This window comes from Leiobunum rupestre, chromosome 9 (genome assembly GCF_980474605.1).
Source record: "Leiobunum rupestre chromosome 9, qqLeiRupe1.1.hap1, whole genome shotgun sequence".
Classification (NCBI taxonomy): domain Eukaryota; kingdom Metazoa; phylum Arthropoda; class Arachnida; order Opiliones; family Sclerosomatidae; genus Leiobunum; species Leiobunum rupestre.
Window position 1 is genome coordinate 51,914,626 of NC_143392.1, and position 7,372 is coordinate 51,921,997.

At 35.0% G+C, this 7,372-nt stretch overlaps 1 pseudogene; it reads right to left on the reverse strand.

Annotated features, from left to right (window-relative positions):
• Positions 1–4,833: 4,833 nt before the first annotated feature.
• LOC149930875 (uncharacterized) lies at positions 4,834–6,599 on the reverse strand (annotated as a pseudogene).
• Between the last annotated feature and the right edge of the window lie 773 nt (positions 6,600–7,372).

The window sequence follows — 7,372 nt, forward strand, 5'->3', positions numbered from 1 at the left end:
CTGCAGGAAGGAACTGCACAATACACTGTGGCGCCCACGGTCTTCGGTGCTTTCGGTGGCATCTTTCCGTAGAATATAAATATTGTTATAATGACTACGTATAAGAAATAATGATATAATTTATAAACAATACCTTGTTATCGATTTCTTCTTCAATTTCTACTTTGAAAATAATATTTTTACACATAGCCGGCTCGTGAAGTCGTAATTCGAGAATCTCGAACCGTGTGGTCCGCGAGAAGAAAGTCAAAAATCGCGCTTACAAATCCTCTACGTGATAGTAGAAAAAGATTACTGGAAATTCCCCGCCGCTCGAGCGCGCCGAAATCGACCAAACTCATGACGTCAACAATCAGTGAAGTTTTGCGCGGCTATTGAAATACCATTATTTTACATTAAAATATAAAACTAAATACGAATTGAAAGTGCTTATATGTATATATATTCTGATTCAGGACTTAATCTATCATAACGTGTAAGCCAAAGAACAAAATTTTAAATTAATATGAGTTGGCACTATCTCTTTAAGCAAACGGCTAGCATAGTTGCGGAGTTTCGTAGATGTTAGCGTAAGTGTCTTTTGCGGGAAATTTTTCTTCTAAAGTCACGTGAGCAGTGGCAGAAAGATGACATCAAGAATAGGTGGTTTTATCGTATTTGTGGAATAGAAGCATATAAATTCATAAACACTCCAAACCTATACAATGTCGTTGCTTAGAAATAAGTATTTACTTTAGGATTTGAAACGGTTGCCATTAAATAAAACCAATAGGCAACATCTTCAAGGAAGAAATATCCGAGAGCCAGGGCCTGCAAGTTACTGCTTGTTGAAATAATGGAAACTTTACACCTGTAATCAGAACGTCGTGTTTTGGCTAAGCCTTAAAGGGGCTCCAAAGTTCGGTGGCAAAATTTGTGTAAAGTCAGTAAAGTGCGAAATTTACGGTCGACTCTGCCCGCCTCTGCCAAGGCCGAGTGAGGGGTTGGGGGGAATGAAAAGCATGCTCAATTTTCTTTTTTTTCCACCGAACTTTGGAGCCCCTTTAATATGCCAAAAAAAGTTATCCGATTAAAAGGAAACACTTAATTTGTTGCATACCGTACAGTTGAAAGTTTCCTATATTTCAACAATTTAATTATCTGCAGTTTTGAGGCTTCAACGTGCTAAACCATACCAATTATATTTAGCTATACGAATGTAACCTACTTGAGCTTAGAGATTTTTAATAAGGAAACATTCTCAGATTGAATATATCATCTTTTTCGAAAAAATATAATACAGAAAGGAAGTTATTTTAATAATATTTCAATTTGTTTTATTAAATCGTCAAAGTTTCACAGTTTTGAGCGATTAATTGGCAAAGCGCGACCTTAAATCGACTCTTTGTGCTACAGGGGTAATAATTAAATGTAAGGTCTATTTTAAGTTGGATAATGGTATAGTCCCAAAAAAGGATTTACGGTTTTAGTGTCGAAAAACGTTCGGACGTTTTTAGGTCGGCATTTGGTCGTCGACTATAAAGCGACTTTTTGACCGTACCGGCCCGACCCTAAAACGACTTCATGTTAGGCTAAGATATTATTAATGAAGATTTATTCATTACTTTTACTAAGCCCCAAGAAACTTTAGAACTCTGTACTCTAGATTCAAGTGCTTTCCGATTGACGGAAATAGACTCATTTTTTCACTCCCCCCAGGTAGCAAAATAACGTTTGTAAAATGGTCAATATTTGGTTTTTGGTCAAAATAACGTTTAATAGTTATTATCCCACTAATTATAATCGTTTATATTTAGTAAAATATTGACCTCTTTTAGAACTCATGTTTTCATCAAAATAGTTAGGTGGAAAAAACCACGTTATTTACATTATATTTATCACATTCAAAAACGTCACTTTTAATGTGGATATTAAGGTTAAAATAACGTTATAGTATTTAACTTTTTAAGGATATATCTTTTGACAAACATGAGACGTTGTTATGTTTTTTGCTATCAACTAATTTTTTAATCTAACTAATAATAAAAGTTTATATTTAGTTAAATATTAACCACTTCTTAAACATGTTTTAATAAAAATATTCTAATTAAAACATGTTATAGAAGTGGTTAATATTTAACTATATATAAACTGTATTTATATGTTTGTTTGTCCGCTATAGGAATCTACAGTTTTCAACTTAGGTCGACCAAATTTGGTATACTATCTCATGGTACCCTGACTGTGGTTTTCAACGGTTACGGTCGGCAAAACATCTTTAATTAATTGGATTAATTTAAAAATTAGGTATATCCGCTATACACAAGATTTCTACACTTTGGTCTTAGCCAAAAGACCGAGTTATTTCATTCTTTGGTCCTACACACGAAAAACGATTAAAGTATAGTAATGTTTTTTAAAGGCCTTCTTCTATAAACACTAGGCCTTTTGGTAAAAGGGAAATTATTGTGTTATCAACGTATAATTGTTTAAATTTGCATAAATCAGTTGGTTATATGAGGTACGGTGTCATGCGTGGAGAGACTTAGGGCACCGTTGTACTTTCGAGTTGACTGTGACGATGTTTGTCACTACCGCTAAGTATTAGGTAATTGCCTGCACTATTTGGTGAGAGGTATATACCTAAGAGAAAAAATTCATTTCTGCTGTTGTGCTGTATAATCCCGGGAAATATCGGGTATCCTATCTAGATAAGTAAATTACGAAATGGTCAAAATCGACGTTTAGTCGACTTAAATTCTATAACATTTATATTAGGTTCATTATGCATCGTTTAATTTCATATTGACGTTTAATAGACGATAATCAAATAACATTTATACTGGGGTTTCTGTTAGTATTAAAAGACTTAATATCAACCGTTTTATAAACCGTCTATTTTGGTGACATCGTCAACCATTTCATAACGTTTATCTCTCAACAGTTTCAACGATTCACAAACGGTTTATCAACGAGATTTTGCTACCTGGGGCGTTCATGGGACTCGACCAACTGCATACATGTATATAGCTATTTATATAGCTATATTTACGGTTTTATGTGGTCATTTTCAGTCACTTAAAATATCAAAAAGTAAGTCGGTTCGACGTAATAATACAGTACATGCTAAGTCGGGATAACGTCGTTTCGGAGTCGGTTCTTAGGTCTATTAAAGGCGGTAAAGAGTCGACGTATTGTAGTCGGCCGACCCTTTTACCCCTAGGACATTTCGACCCTCAATCCAAAGGTCGGCCGACCGTCGGCCGACCTTAGTGTTTAATACCTTTTGCCAACGTCGGCCCGACTCTAATTTGCTACAGGGGTTATTAACGGGCAGGATTAGCCAAGATTTTGTAGATAATTTTTTTGCATCTATACAACTGAAAGGAGGCAACCGTGATCATCCCAATCCATAACAATTTCGAGCTGCATACAGGGTTGCCTCTGTTAATAATTTATCTCTTGAAACCACCTGATTCTAATTGCATTGATGATTTGGATGAGTTCATTTTAAACATTGACACTTTTAAAACTGCAGATCCAGGACCGGAAGAAGATTTCTCCAATTTTGAAAATCTTGTAGTCTCGCAAAGCCAGGGGCAATGTTCCGATGAAGACTTAGAAATTCTATTGAAAGTCCAAACCTGCTAAACAAAATGTTCTTAGTTACATTTCAGGATATCTAATTCACCGCTGCTACTCAAACCAGCAATACTCTTCTTGCATAAGTCAACTCAAAAAAGACAACCCAATTGTTGACCCAACAAATCTGTTCAAAACATCAAAGAATTCTTCTATCAGCAGCCTCATCGTACCAACTGATAGTGTCTTCAAATTTGTAACGAAGACAAATGAAGTATTTGACACAAGTTTTAAGCTTTTATCTCACATGACAAATATTAAAGGACGTTTGGAGAGATTCATCACCAGTAGAATTGACAAGAAGTGGTTTAAACTACCGAAGATTCCCCATGTGCAACTGCATTCCAAAACATTATATCTTTTTTCATAGAATTCTGCATACATAGTTCCCTTAAAAAAGATCTCGACCATGAATACATGAAAACCCAGAAAAGATTAGATAGGAAACTGTTAAAAATACAACACTAATCTCATTTTACCCACTTCAATGTTTCCTCGTATTTTTTTATTTATTCCTCTCTAATTTATATTAATTATCTCATATTTTAATTTATTGTGTTCTCGTTAAGCCTCGGCCATTTCAGAAAATTTCCAATGAATTTCTTTGGTTAATCAAACAAATTAATATGGTCGGTGCCTTTTTGCGTTTTACGTAATTACTTCCATCGGGGGCGCATTCGAAAAAAAGTTGTTCCTCTGGTCACGGCCAACTTTGATTTCGCGCTGCCGCGCTATAGCGGCCATAACAATCGCCGTGTTTTTGCAAAATAAGATTTTTCCCGCCAGGGAGAAGTAGCGCTAGAACTCCTCACACATTTTATCCTTTTTATTGCCGCCTTCCAGTGCAATCAGCTGTTATTCTTCAAAGAAAAGTCGTTTTTTTCCAGGTTTTATATTTTTATTTTATTAACGAAATAATAAATTAATATTTTATATATATTTAAATTATAATTTAGCTTTCAAATATTTTTAATACTCTATTTATATTCTACGACAATAAAAATAAAAAAATGTGTATCTCCGGCTCTGCTCCGGCAGAATGTAGTCAACACCTTATCACGGTAATGCGTACTTATATGACTAGTATTTTTTATAAAACCAAAAATTCAAACATTTTAAATTAAAATAATGTTGTTGATAGTAATTCTTGATATTAAATAGATATATTTTTAGTATAGTTGAACAGTGAATCTTTGAATAACAAAGGAAATGTTACTGAAGTTTGTATACTTTTCTAGATATTGGTTTATATACAAGCTCTTTTACTTTTTCATGCTTAGCAGAAATTGTGCGCGTTATGTTATCAATAACTGGAGGGACTATTTTCTGACAGACTATTCCTGCAATTAATTTAGCATGTTCTGGGTCACAACTATGAAATAGAGGACAGAGCTCGAGCTTTGGCAAAATGCATTTCTCAAGTTCATCGTAAACCCCTTGAGACCCGCAAATGTAGGGATATGCACTTTGCACAAAGGTGACTATTCTTGATACAATTAAAACGAATGGACGACTTGGATATTTAAGATTTCCTATATCTTGGTTTTTAATCAAATCCAATAGTGGAGAGCTGTGACATGCCTGGGAAATGTTTTCAACGCAGCAGCCACAAAATTCCTTCTTTTCCAATTCCCTCAAAACATACCCAGCTAAGTATGCTAGACTGGCTAGTTTTAAGGTAGAACATTGATTTTCAGGAGCGATCAAAAGGGCATCTAAAATATTTTTACAGTCTTCAGGAATTTGATTGTTGGTCGATTTAGAAGGTCTTGTGTCACACCTAGAGACTACGCAGTCATCTCTGTAGCCAGCCATTGCTGTAAAGCTGTCAGCCGCTACATTTGAAGAGTTAACTGACGAAGTGATTGTTCCCTTTTTGAGTATGTTTTCAATGGCAAAGACGACTGCTCTGGAATCGAGCATATCGTTACCTCCGGACATTTGACGGATAATGCTAAAAAACATTTCTATAGGGTCACTTGTCAGCTTCCTCGTAAGAACAAATTCAAACCCATGTTCTAATAAGTATTTAATACACATCACATTTGATTCAGTTGTCAGTTTGATTGCTTGGTAAGTCTCGTTGGTAAAAATTAACTGCTTTTCAACTTCTTTAATCTTATGTATATATTCTAGAAAAGTGGTTTCCAGCCAAAGAAGTCGTTCATCGTCCAAAGAGAAAAAATGACTCTTGTTTGGGTTACGAGATTCAGTAGCAAAATGCCTATTGCAGGAATTGTGTATGTCAAACCATTTTTGGATTATCTCCATATACTCTATTGTTTGTGTTGCTGTTTTAAACTTGGCAGCCTTGGAATGACTGAAGCTGTGGGACTTTAAATATTGTAGAGCTGCAATAACGGGTGGTGAGAATAAAGTGATTGCTCTTATTAGTTTCATTTTTTCCAAGTTGTTAGGGTAAACGCAGGCTCTTGTTAAATTTCTCACTGCCTTAACAGGCTCATCTTTTTGCAGCTCATATAGCTCCATAACATATTTGCCGGATCTGTTTCAATGTCCAGCAATTTGTTTCTTAAATTTTTTATAATGTGACTTGGGTCAAAACTGAGAAAGAGGCAACGCTGTTCATCTATTGGATGTGGAATTTTTGGACTAAGAACTCCTCCTCCAAGCTTCCTCATCATCGCAACATTACTTTTATGATTGTCCGTGACAATTCTTATGATAAAAAAACCACAATCTTCAATTTGCCCAATAACCATCCTTGTTAATGCATATAGATCACCTCCTGTTAGTTGCTTAGAAAAGAAAAAGGCTGCTGGTATGGTGTAAGACTCTGAAAGCCCATGAATTAAGAAGCACAATAGTTGATTTGCCACTACGGTGTGCTTTGGTGCATTCATTTCCTCAGTGGAGCAATCAATAGTATGTATGTTCTCTATATGTTTTGTACTATCTTTTAATCCGAAAACTCTGTCTAATTTCTTATCATAAATTAATTGTGGTTTAATAGACATCTCGTCAATTATCAATGACACAAAGGTTTCGTGTGGATCCAACTTGTTGGCTTCAGACATGAGCCTTTCTTTGATGGCTTTTGTAACTCCCGTTTCACCATCAATTTTTCCAACGTACCTCTTCAGTGTCATCTTTGATGGGAGCTTGAGGAAACCATTTTTCCTTGAAAATTGGTAACCTTTAGGAGACGCAAAGTTCCAGATTGCACATAGCCGTACAGTGTTTGTTGACCATGTGGGACGTTTACTTTTATAATTGCTTACTAAATCTAACAAGAATAAGGCTTCTTGGCTTTCTGGCTCGGCAGCATCTTCAATTATTTGTACAAGTTTCAGGTAAGGCTTTTGTTTAAATTCTAATGAGCTCTCTCTTAATGAGTCAACTATTTTTTGTTGCTGCTGTAATTTTTGGTTTTGACGCCAAATTTTTGATTGCAGGTTATTTATGGTGACTTTGAGTTTTTTTATTTCTACAATTTCTTTTTCGATTTCATCTACAGCCACCTCATAAATATCTTTTCCTGAAGAACTTGCACTAGCACTTTCAACATGTGTAGTAGAATTACAGGAAAGGACACACGCAAGTTCATTAGTAGGTTCACGTACTAAATTTTTTCTCTTCTTTGTAGGTTTAGGCTGCATATAGATTGGATACTCAGGAAAAACACTTGGCACAGTTAGTTTTTTTAGCTTACGCATTTTTAAACCTGAAAAAACAATTGTTTATTAATCAATACTGAAAGAATGTTATACGACTGATAGAAATTTTTTTA